Consider the following 13,023-nt stretch of genomic DNA (forward strand, 5'->3'; position numbering starts at 1 on the left):
TAGACTAACGAGATTTTACTGCCAATGGGGTTTGGAAGTAGAACCACTAAGTATACTGACCTTATGTTGCAATCCAAAATTCAGGACATTTTCTATGAATGTGCAAGACGTCAGATTCATTAGAGCTAGCTATGCAATGGGGTAAACAACTAGAAGAATAGCAATATGTAAAATAAACTATTTGCACTACAAACCAGTGTGTTTGAAATTATGACAATACAGTAGAATTATGTGTTAAGAATTACCAGTTTGCAATATCAAGCAGCATAACGAGTGATTTGTGCAACTACAAATAACTGGTAGTGAATGTTACAATGGCTGTGTCATTGTGCATGTCTAGTAAAAGTTAAAGCACTTATTACAGTGTACTCAACTTCACCACTGGTTTAAAAGCAAAGAAGTAAACATTGTTGCTTTCTATCTGGTAAGGATTTGGTGTTGAAGCCAAAGTGCTAGCGCTGAAATAGTTTTATTATACAAAAGGACAGTATTCCACATATTCTATTGAGAGACTTTTTTAAAAAAAATTTGAGAAAATAGGTTTCAGTTGTGTATTAGTACTGGTGATACATACAGGGTACAAACAGCATTGTTAATACTTTAAAATGAAAAATAAAGTATTTATTTTAATAACGCAGTATGTGTACTTTTTGAAAGTTTCCAATGCTGCTAGATCTTTCAGAGTCTATATTTACCAATGCAAAAAATGAATCAAGTGAAGGCCATATACAGAATATGCTTGAAAGGAATAATAAAATACAGTTGCAGCAGGAAATTACACACAGTTACATCTCTCAGTTAAGGCAGAGATCAAGCACAGTGATGATAATCTAACTCAAATAATAGTCCAATACATGTGCAGCAGCACAAATGATACTGACACAGTCTGATCTGGGGTGCACCCGGCATCTCTCAGACATCTTCAGATTGTGTCCAGTTTTCAGAATTCCTTTAGTTTGTGGTTATGGAGTCACTTGGATTGGGGCAGAGGACGTCGGAAGAGCAAGATATGTGGTTCTATAATAAAAAGAAGTCACAAACATGAACATCAACAGTGACAACAGTAGAGATGGCACATATTTGGGCGAGTTTTTGACATCCTAGCAAACACACACATACCGGGTTGATGGATCATGTAAATGTACCCATCCTTGACTCTCTGCTGAACACCCAGATTCCTCCATTCTGTCTCTGACATCAGATGGGTCTTGGGAACTCTTTTAGCGATATCCTTAGGAAGCATGACATGCCTGGAAACAAACATACTACACTTTACTATCGTTATAAATGTCATTTTAACAGCTCAGAAAATATACTTAAGCACCATGTTTCAACTTATTTTGAAATTATGAAAACTAAATATTACTAAACGTCAACTTAGTTTATTTTTATTTGGTGACTCAACGAATTGTTAAACAGCGGATTATTGGTAACAATCGGTAGTAATAACGTTCTATGAACATCACTGCGGTCTCTAGGAATCTAAAAACTAAAAAAACATTCATTGTAAACTGTTCAGAAAAAATAAACAAACCCCTACCCGAACTCGAACTTCTCCACATCATACATATCAAAAAAAAAAATTCTGATACATAGACATATCTTTCTGTATCAAAAACACATGAAACACATTGAAATGAGAGTTGTAACTGAAACGTCAAACTTCATTTACATCGTTGGTGTATAGTAAAATAATACTTTATCATAACGTAATAAAGGACAATAGTAGATATCATTTTTCTTCTCAATAAATGTAACTGTTAGAGAGATTTTATTAATACAGGTTTCAGATCGTTCCCTCCAATGATGGCTAGCTAACGTTACTCTAGCTAATGAACGAATGAAGAAATGAAACGTTAAACATTCTGGATTAGTATATTCATGACACTTACTGTTTCTTCTTTCTTGTAAATGTAATAACTGTGGCGTTTATTTCATCTAAGAAAAGGTTTTTTTTTTTAAATGAAAAGTTTTTTCCCCAAACGCTATTTGCTAAATCCACCACCGTTTACGTTTCCCTGGTGCTTGAACTTCCCTCGCAGCGAGTTCGAAGCCCGCCCATAAGTGTCGAAAAGCTTCCAAGTCCTTTCTGATTGGACAAAATGTGAGGACGTCACTAAGACGTCGAACTGTGTCAGCGGTTACTTTTTCGTAAATAAAAGTCCTTATGGTCAACTAACTTCCTCTTTTTACTTTTAATGTATGTATAGCCCTTATTTTGGATCTCATCTTTTGATTTAATTTCTTTATTCCTTTCTTTCTATGTATGACCGATTACATTATGTTCATGTAACTGGTTTTCAAAAGGCATAGTTCATGACGTTGTTAAACATCTGCAGGACAACGGTTAAATACGAATTATATATTTTTAAAATATTGTATTTTTTTATATTATTGTATTTGTACGGTTGTTATAATGACAAAAAAAATAGAATAGATTAATACGAATTAAATAATGCTGGCAGTGCTGAGTTGTGCACGTCGTCAGTGAGCTCTAGGTGGCGCTAAAACCTAGTCTATGAAAACGGTATTTTTAGGTGTATTTAAATTGAATTCGCTGTGTATATTTCTGCACATTTCAGTGCTGTTGGTCCTGAGATTGTCAATATCATCGGTCATTTGTCTTATTATATATGTCTGTATATAATATACATTATTCAATACGGTAACAAGGAATTGCCGACATGATTTGTGATGCACTATATGCATTAATATATCTATCTACGCAGAAGCCCACAGATTCACAATAATGATCAACATTTCACTGTGATGTACAGTATTTGTGATAATGTATTTCACTTTCATATTGGTACCCAATCTATTGATTACATATTTTATTTATCAGAGTTGTCTGTAATTTTGTGGTTAATGCATGAAATGGCAGAAACATTATATTCAAATAATACTCTACAATACATATAGCATACGTGTTATTATAATAAACATTAAGCTTCTGTGTTTTGGGGGATCCAAAATACGCAATCCGTCTAATCAAGGCCTAAACCAAATAAACCTAAAGACAGAGAAATATCCAGAGATCCTGGAAGGATGAAAATAAACTACAACTGTACATCCATAAAATACAATGAAAGTGTTCGTGTTTTTTCTTGAGTTAAAATAAAATGCTAAAATATTAACATATCTATACATGAAAACGTAGCAGTTTGACCAAGGCAGACGGAAAATCATTTTCCTGTCCATTATTATCGTCGCTATCTGCCAGGACCTGGCCGTACTCAATCGATGACGGGGGAGTTAAGGCGCTTCATCTGGAGCGAGGATAGTCGGGAATCTCAAAAGAAAACAGGTAAACAAATTACCTCCCCGTGCATGAAAATACACAATCTGTAAAATAATACACACCTACATAAAATGCATGATCTAAAAGGCATAATGTGGCATCCACGTGAGGTATTTATAAACAGGTAAAACGTTGCCGTGCACATGCAGTGGCCGCGCTTAAATGACCCTCGCGCGACGGGGCAGCACGGACCCCGCCGTCATGACATAACAAACCCGAAATACACCTCACATATCTGTTATCGACCCACCAGCTGTTTATTTATCAGTCCAGCAACGCTGAAGCCACATCTAAAGGACAGCATGTGACAGAAGCCCTTTAATCGTACGGTTAGCGATTCAGTTTCGGTCCCCATTTGTAGTTAGCCAGGTCAGCTGCAGGTTTTTAGCCGTTCTCAGACAATTGTATTTGTCATAAATATATGAAATTAATCTCTGTTACGTGCTCAGTTGTTACTGTAGCGATATTTTTTTTTTAATTTATCAGTTATGTAGTCATGCAATGTTTTTATTTCATGTGAGAGGGCTTGTTTGTATTCTCGTGTTGATACCATAGCAGCTTTAGCGTGCTAAACAGGCTCTGTTACCTTAAGCGATCCATTGTTAAGCCGAAATTGGATGCTGGATTATAATATAATCTTATATATGATTAAATGATTTATTTTTCACATTGCACATGTAAATATGCATTGCAGTTCAGTCGCCAATGCTAAGTTTATACAGAGGCATTACGTGGCTGTTAGCCAAAGCTAACAAAAAGCCGTTCGGGTGTCATTTGGTATTGTGCTGTATATTTGTGTATATTTATGATGTTGCTGAAGTAAACAAACGAGCTTAAATAGCGGGATATATGCGGCTAAAATCCATTAAGTTAATTGCCCTTCATAGGTTCCTCAGCACGAAGCTTTCTGCGGTTTAAAAAACTGATAGCTTGAGTACTTGATTTGTAAATAAACTGCAAAAAAAATCTATGTATTAAACTTACTTTATGAAAACAGATGATTTGCTATAAGATATTGTTAAAAATATAACACATTACCCCCTGCATTAAGGGTCCGACATAATAAAACCATATTACAATATTTAAAAATAAATAAATAAATAAAGTAAGCTGTTAATAAGTAAGATAAGCCCTTCCATTTGACCTGTCTCTATTTCATTTTTAATTTGAACTAATGATAGCACAGGACTTAAAAGGGACGACAGTTTACCCAAAGTAGTTTACATCATTTACTCACTGTCATGTTGTTCCAAAACTGTATAATTTTATTTCTTTTATGAAACACAAGATATTTTACAACCAAACTGACAACCCAAATGTCGTTACTGGTGACCATTGACTTCCATTGCATGGAGAGAAAAAAAACAAAACAGAAGCAGACGTTTCTCTAAATATCTTCTTTTGTCAGGTTTGGAACAACATGAAGGTGGGTAAATTATTTTGGTTTTTATGCAGTTGTTTACCACATTTTTCTTACATTGTTATTTTTATGCATTCTAGGATTGAGTCCACTGACCCGGCATGGGGGACATGAAAACCCCCGATTTTGACGACGTGTTGGCAGCGTTTGACATTCCTGACATTGATGCCAAAGAGGCTATCCAGTCTGCCCCGGATGAGGTGGAGGGGCATCAAGGAGCAGGCGGAGGATCACTCATAAAGGCTGGTGATGCTTCAGTAGGTGGAAGTTCAGCCTTAAGGTCACCCAGCCCATCACGGATTCTCAGAGCGACCCATCTATTGTGAGTGTGATTGTGAAGAACCGTGTTCGCCCTGAGCCCTTTGATGGTGGCGACAGCTCTGTACCAGACCCATTAAACCATAATGGATTTGTGTCGTTCCGGTGGCTCGGTGCATATGTCTCAGTCCCGGGGGCCAGCCAAATGGGGGGAACAATGGCCCATATGCAGCTCAAAGGCAATTCTGAGACTACAGGAGCGCTTGGATCTTCCGGCACTTCCAAAACCAGGCAGCAACATCTTCAATAAGCTGAAGCCCTTGATGGCACAGGGTGCTGGAGACTCTGTCGGAAGGGCCCGAAAAAAAATGCAGCTTCTGCAAACAGCAGCATATGCAGCAGGGAGATTAACTAGAAGGTGCGGACAAGGAGAAAAGCCCCTGCGATTCCTAGTGGGACAAGTGGAGCAGCATCTCCGTTCTTTCCCCCACCTAAACCACTTCTTTCCACTCCCTCCACCGCTTTCGTCCTCCTCACCGTCATCGTCCTCTCCATCGGTTGGTTCCCGTGTTTCTGGGACCATGGCATCGTCTCCGCTGGCTACATCCCTAACAGAGCCATTTAACGGATCGCCACGTCTTAGTTCGCCGGCTTCCAGACGTGTGGATTCAGATGAGGAGGATTCCGATCCTGATTCCGGAGGATCTCTGGTTCGCATCCATGAGAGTCCAGACTCTCCCCACTCCACCGAAACTATCACGTCGGCTGAGGTCACCTCCAGAAAATTCACAGTCTCCTTCTCTCCCTCCTTCGACATCCATATCGCCCAGCGCTTACCCCAAGCCAGGTGACACTCCCTTGGCATCACCTGCTTCACCTCGAGCGCAACAGAACTGGCTTTCCGCACCAGTCCAAACAGGGAACCGGAAAGAGTTTACCCCAAGAGGAGCGAAACCCAGAGCAGTTGTTATAGAAGAACGAGATTCGCCAGAGAGCCCCCGAGCCAGAGGTGCCCAAGTCCTCCATGCCAACATCTGCAGTTACAAAAAGATCATGTAGCCCAGCGGTGCCTCTTCATCACCATCTGCTTCCTTCAGAACCTAAGGCAGAAGAAGAGGAGATGGAGGTAGACAAAGATTCAGTGGAGAATGGACAAGATGTGGCTAATACAGATGATAAGGATGGTGGGAAGAGGGATGAAGAGAAAATGGAGGTAGATGCTGCACAATCCCTTCCAGCAGAAGCCGGATCACCGAGCAGTGGTGGCAAAGCTGTATCTGGCGGAAATGCTCCCTCCAGACCTCTTAAAGTCCGTATCAAGACCATTAAGACGTCTACAGGAGGTATCACACGCACGGTTACCCGAGTAGTAGCAGGTAAGGGAGGCACTGCCAATGCAGACAAAGATGCAAGTAAAGCCCAAACGGGCAGTCGAGCTGTTCCTGCGAAAAGGACGCCAAAAAAAATGATGGTCAAGTGGTAAAATGCTCAACCTTACCAGTATCCACTCTAGAAGCCAGCAGTGCCATGATAGCCGCAGCCAGCAAGGTCCAAAACAAAATGGCCATGCAAGCCGATAAAACCACCAAAATCTCTGCCACAGCGGTGAGCATCACAAAAGCCACCACTTTACCAGTCGCACCAGCCGTCGGTGGGATAAGCGTGCGGTCTACGATCGGTAAAACCGCCAATGGAGGTACCGTGCCGTGTAAACCAGCGTCTATTGTCAACAGCACCGGTGCTGTTATTTCCCGTAGCCAGTCTAGTCTGTGACTTTTCAACAAGATCCTGAACAGCAAGAACCTGCTGCCCAGCTACCGTCCAGATCTCTCGACCCCGCCACCCCCTGAATGGGGTCTTCCTATGCCTGCTACTGGATACCGCTGCTTGGAGTGCGGAGATGCTTTTGCTTTGGAGCGCAGCCTGGCGCGACACTACGACCGGCGCTCTTTGAGAATAGAAGTGACGTGCAATCACTGCGCGAAGCGGCTGGCTTTCTTCAACAAATGCAGCCTGTTGTTACATGCTCGGGAGCAGCACAAGGAACGAGGCCTGGTCATGCAGTGCTCACATTTGGTTATGAGACCAGTTACAGTGGAGCAGATGATCGGCCAGCAAGACACTACTCCCATTGGTAAGTTTTGCAACATGTTGTCTTTTTGTCTCAATTTGAATAGGATTGTTTCGGCTTAGTATTTAAAAATAAGCCAGCTGTTACCTGCACACAGACATCCCAGTTTATTTATAAAAAAAATTTGAGCTACGTGACAAAATAGAGAAGAACTGTGGCGAACATAGTTCTTCTCTACTTTGTCATGTAGCTCTAATTTTTTTAGAAAATAAACTGGGATAAAAACACCAATAATGCAAATTTTGATTTCGGCATCACGCCACTGTCGAATGCAGAAGTTCAATCTGTATTTTCTGGAGCTGTCAAAAGCCTGGGACTTTTGTTAAAACTACAGATCAAGCTTCCACATTTTTGTATTCCCGTCCAGACAGTCAGATCAATAAAGGTGTGCGGTAACAAAATCAAAATTGCATTGTGGGTGTTATGTTTTTAGTAAAAGAAAACTCCACTGTTCTTTTCTGTTTTCTCGTGTAGCACCATTTCAACTTTTTTGTCATGGAAAGATTAGTTTCATTAAAGGCCCATCTTGTCAGCAGTGAAATAATCTCTTAAATGTTCTCATTTCTCTAGGTATGCTCTCTCCATCACTCTCCTCTCCACCTCTGTCATCCTCCACCACCCAGACAGGGACGACTCCTATACCGTCCACTTCCAGTCCACTGAAGGACTCCCCTTCTCCAGGCACGGCTTCAACCCAGCCCAGCCCTGCCCGCCGTGGACCCCAGAGTCCCCAGGCTCTGATGCCACTGCCCTGCAAGAAGGGCGAAGCCCTGCAATACCACAACTTCAAGTGTCCTGAATGTCAAGCTCAGTTTTCAAGCAAGGCTGAATTAGTGACCCATTTCCAGCAAATCAGAGCTACTCCTAATTCGGTAAGTTGCAACATTGTAAACGTGTTTCGAATAATTTTTTTCTGTTGGTCCATTGGGCCAGTATTTCAGTTATTTATGTCCTGCCAGCAATTTTGCTAACCACACCACATAAATAACTTTTAACTTTAATTTTCAGCTGTTTTTATCTCTCAGAAATAGATAGTAATAACACAAACACACAAACACACACAATTATATAGAATCCGAATCAGAAATAGCTTTATTTCAAAGTATGCTTGTGATAGAAAAAAAAAATACACATCAGTGTTTCCCACGGCCTTACCCTCTATTTGTGGCGGCATTCCCCGCCCCCATATATATAATATAATATAAAGCAGCGCTGAGCTTACAAACGATGCTTTATCAGGCATTACATGCAAGATGTAATGAAAATGACACCGAAAATTTTCGAAATAGTCTGTTTCCTTCTGAAATACAGTGATATAAAAACACCCACACCGGTTTTTGATTTTGAAACGGAACGGTGCGTCAGTACCATGTTTATTCAGTGAAGTCAAAGCCTTTTGGAAAATCTGTTGTGGGGTAGGGGCTGGGCGATATATCACATGCGATTGTCACGAACGCATTTCATCAGTAAAGCCGGTTCCCTGATTACCGCTAAATCTCCATATATATATATATATATATATATATATATATACATACACAAAATATATTCTTAAGTAACGTTATGCATTGAGTGCTATTTTTATCGCATTCAGTGCTATTTTTATTAAATGAATTTACATAGTTTTCATTAAAACAATTTACACATTTACAGTTTTTGCTAATGTTTCATAAATAATGCCCAGCATCTGTAATGTGTAAATTAATCTGTAAGCTGCTTTATTTACTAAGTCCTTTGTCCTAAATCCCTGCTGTTTTTCTCTTTCAGACTTGGTTATGCTTTGCTCTCCTCCCATGATGCTGCCTAACTGGGTGCAGTGTTTCAGCCCATCAGCGGATCCATAAGCACCGCGCACCCCCACGTGTGTCCAGAGTGTGGAGGCACTGCTCGTCAGGCCACGTTTCAGACCCATCTGGAAGAGTCTTGCCTGCACTTCGCCAGGCGCATCGGCTACAGGTTCCTGGCCCTTCAAATTCCTTTCATTGTTTTTGTGATATCGCATTACATTTTCTTGCTTTGCAGCTGTATTTTTAGGGTATTTGTGAGATTTCATGCAAGGAAGTAAAATGTTTCGTTATACATGCAAATCTGCATCCTTTGTCCCAGGTGCTCCAGTTGTCAGGTTGTGTTCGGAGGTTTGAACTCCATCAAGTCCCACATTCAAACAGCTCACTGTGAAGTGTTTCATAAGTGCCCCAATTGCCCGATGGCCTTCAAATCTGCCCAGAGCGCGCAGGGGCACATCACTTCCCAGCATCCCGCCCTCACAGCTGCGCAGGCTAAGTAGGTTGAGCCGTCACACGCAGCTTTTCATGATTAGTGCCTAATATTTTGTTTTAAAAATACATTCTTTAAGTCTGAATATAATTATGTTATTTCTACAGGATGATCTACAAGTGTGTCATGTGTGACACAGTGTTCACCCAGAAACCTTTGCTCTACATGCATTTTGACACTCACCTGGCCAAACAGAAGGTGCATGTGTTCAAATGTCCAGACTGCACTAAACGTTATGCCCAGAAAAAAGGCTCAATGATGGAACACATCAAGGTAAATACCTTATTAATAATAATTATTATTATATAGAGTGCATTTAAGGATATTAAATGTTTGGAATTAATTACTTGTTATTTTGCCTTTTGTGTTACCCATTCTTTTCACTTCCTCTAAAGAATGTGGTGTCAGCAAAGGCATACAGTAAAACTCTTGGTTTGGCCTTTACAAAGTGATTTCTGTGTATCACCTTGTCTAAAGCTCATGCCAAGTACAACAGCCACCTCACTGAATGTGAACTGTCACATTTTCCTGTCAGTAACGCTCATGCTTTTAACCAGAGCTGTCTTGTAATATTTCCCATTAGACTGTTCATAGAGGCCTGTCTGTCAAAGCTGAGGCTCCGCCCACCACCTCATCTCCGGTCTCAGCTCCTTCCAGCAACTCCATTCCTAAACCTAAGCCCACAGAAAACAATTCGGATGAGTTGAGCCAGGGACAGGGAGAGAGGAGGATGAGGAGGGGGAAGAGGAGGAGGGAGAGCATGAAGGGGAGAAGAGAGAGAAGAGGGAGAAGAGGAAGAGAATGAGGAGGAAGATCAGTTGAGCTCTCCAGAAAGCGGGGAGTATGGAGTGGAGGTGCAAAGAGTGCAAGAAACGCTTTTGCTGAGAGAGAGGAGTACATCGACCACATGAAGACATGACCATGGCACGGTAGATATTCTTAAAAGCATACACGTGTGTGTGTGTGTGTGTGTATATATATATGTGTGTGTGTGTGTGTATATAGATAGACAGATAAACTAATGAATAAAATCTATTTATTTATTGTATTTTATTTTTGTGTTTATTTTTGAATCAGACTTAATTTGTAATGTCTTTGTCACTTTTAATCAATTTAATATGTCGTTGCTGAATAAAAGTAATAATTTCTTTCAAAATCAAATTGTGCTGAACCCCGATTTTGTGGTTGGGGGGGCGGGGGGGGGGGGTTACTTTACTACATTTTGTTGTATGTATATATAAGCATATATAAATATTTACCAATTTTATTTATTTATTTAAGCAATTATATATATTTCCAAAAGGGCTCCAATATGCCGTGGGTGACAATATCCAAAAACTTAAGAGTTTTTTTTTATTATTGTATATTTAGTTTAAAATAAATTATTCAAATTTCTTTACATTTGTGATATGCCTGTCTTTTTTTTTTTCTTCCTCTAGTTAATGAAGAAGTTCCCCTGCAGACTGTGTGAACGCTCATTCAGTTCAGCCAACAGCCTTCGTCGACATGTCCGGATAATACATGAGGGCGTCAAGAGAGTCTTCCGCTGCCCGTGAGTCAAACATTCATCAACCACAAATTTATTTTAATCTTTCTTTTCCTCCCTAAAACAGATTCTTCTTTTTAGTTTGCCCCTCTAATTCTGCTATATACTGCTCTCCTCAGGCACTGCTCAGAGGGTAAGCGTACATTCAGTAGTCGTCTAATTTTAGAGAAGCACATTCGGGTCAGACATGGCATCAGAGCTCGACAAACAACAGACAGACCGGTCAGTCAGTTTGGGACACTTCACCTCTGTCAGCATTCATAGATATTTGATTATCCATATATTAATTTTAATTTCCTCTCCCAGAATGCTCCAAACACCAGAAAGCGTTCACTAACATCCTAAGAGACCGACAACGAGGGCGGAGCTCCACCAGTAGGGGGCGGCACCGATACCGATGCGCGGCCCGACCGATTACCCCGATGATGCCGCAGGAGAAGACGCCTCATGTCCAGCCCAAAAGAACTCGAGCGTCTGAGAACCGGACGCCTGAGCAGGAAGAAGACGATGGCACGTTCCGCTGCACACCCTGCGGCTTCACCTCACAGGATTGGGAAGAGTTCCAGCGCCACATTCCCATCCACTGTGACGCTGAGAATGCACCGCAGCAGTGCCTGCAGTGTGGCGCCTGCTTCGCCTCGGCTGGCTCGCTCAGTCGCCACAAATTCATTACGCACCGTTTACGCCAAGGGAAAGGTCAGCATGACAATCGGGGCGGAAATGCATCACCTGGCACGTCGCCACAGGATGGCTCGCCATCTTCACCTAAAGCAGGCGAGGAGGGGGAGGGAGGGGTCAGCTGCAGGGTGTGCAGCCGGCGCTTCGACAAGGCCTCGGACCTTAACACGCACTTCCGCACGCATGGCATGGCCTTCATCACGGCACACAGGACCGACAAGCCCTTGTAGAACAAGCGAGATGGCACAAAACAAGGAAAAGCCATTGCAAAATAGGTCACGGCTTTGAACCATCCAAGACGAGTTTAAGATTAATACTTCTAATTTGGAAAATTTCACTTGTCGTTATGATAGTAATGTGATCTGTCTTCCGAAACACAAAGATATTAAAGTTAATTCCGCCTTTCCTCCCTGTTTGTAACATCCTCAGCCTTTTAAATGTATTTACACTAGGTCAAATTGTATCTGCTCGATAACTACTGTACATCGAGCAGCTGGGCGTCTGCTGGGTTTTGCGACAACCTACAAAAAGCATTAAAGCAAAAAGGGTGCTAGTGAAGGGTTTTTAAAAAAATAAATAAAGGAAAACACTGACTTTTAAATGTAACAATATTGTACAGACATTGTAGTACTGATATTTATTTATATTGAAGCATTCATCAGTCTTTTGAAAATCGTTGAACTTTAAGTGAGGTGAAAGGTTTCATTTGTGCAAGGAGATACACAGCAGACGTATGTGAGGTCAAAGACGGATTGTAAAGTTTAAATAGTCAAAAACAGGTCAATATAAGTAAACATGGATACATTTCAGTCACAGATACACTTGAGCACATTTTATGTGTATAAATGCAGTACATCAGTTTGATATGGTTGTTGAATTTGGAAATGTGAATAAGTTCAGTCTTTGTATTTTTTTTTCTCCTTAGCTGAAAGTCAATATTGAAATACTGCTTGTGAAAGTTTGCGTTCGGAGCCTGGTGTAATTTTTACCACTTCATCTGAATCGGCATTGCGTTTGAAGGATTGCTTATGTGTGTTTTAAGATGAATTATGTACAAATATGAATGTTGTTTGTGTTTTTTTTCTTTGATAAGAGTCTTTTCTATCAGAAAGTTCTGTGCTTGTTGAAAACCACATTTCTTAAAGTAATATTGTGATCGTGTGATCATTCGTGCGAGTGTGACTTTCTATCCCTCCAGTAATATATGTATATGTTCCATACATAGACAGTCTATAGACAGCCATCTTATTGTGTGATCACCTGCCTGTTTCACTGCCGTACATCTGTGTCAGTTCTCTTGCCCTTCTTTCTAAATAAAACAGTAAATTGGTACGGTACAGATCCTTGGTGATTTATGTCTCGGTGCATGCTGGGAACTCCAACACTAGTAAAATGCACAGTTTAATATCATC

General features: G+C 40.8%; 1 long non-coding RNA gene, 1 other non-coding gene and 1 pseudogene across 2 annotated transcripts; 2 read left to right on the forward strand and 1 right to left on the reverse strand.

The window, feature by feature from the left end:
* Positions 1 to 670: 670 nt before the first annotated feature.
* Positions 671 to 2,062, reverse strand: LOC122140668. Its single transcript, XR_006157262.1, has 3 exons — positions 1,893 to 2,062; positions 1,120 to 1,250; positions 671 to 1,017 (listed from the first exon to the last, which is right to left on the reverse strand). It is a non-coding gene; the product is annotated as an uncharacterized LOC122140668 (long non-coding RNA).
* A 2,589-nt stretch (positions 2,063 to 4,651) lies between these two features.
* On the forward strand, positions 4,652 to 12,950 carry LOC122134556 (annotated as a pseudogene).
* On the forward strand, positions 9,744 to 9,882 carry LOC122140892. The gene has a single exon (XR_006157434.1). It is a non-coding gene; the product is annotated as a small nucleolar RNA SNORA13 (small nucleolar RNA).
* Positions 12,951 to 13,023: the final 73 nt, after the last annotated feature.

This window comes from Cyprinus carpio, chromosome B19, assembly GCF_018340385.1.
Source record: "Cyprinus carpio isolate SPL01 chromosome B19, ASM1834038v1, whole genome shotgun sequence".
NCBI classification, from domain to species: domain Eukaryota; kingdom Metazoa; phylum Chordata; class Actinopteri; order Cypriniformes; family Cyprinidae; genus Cyprinus; species Cyprinus carpio.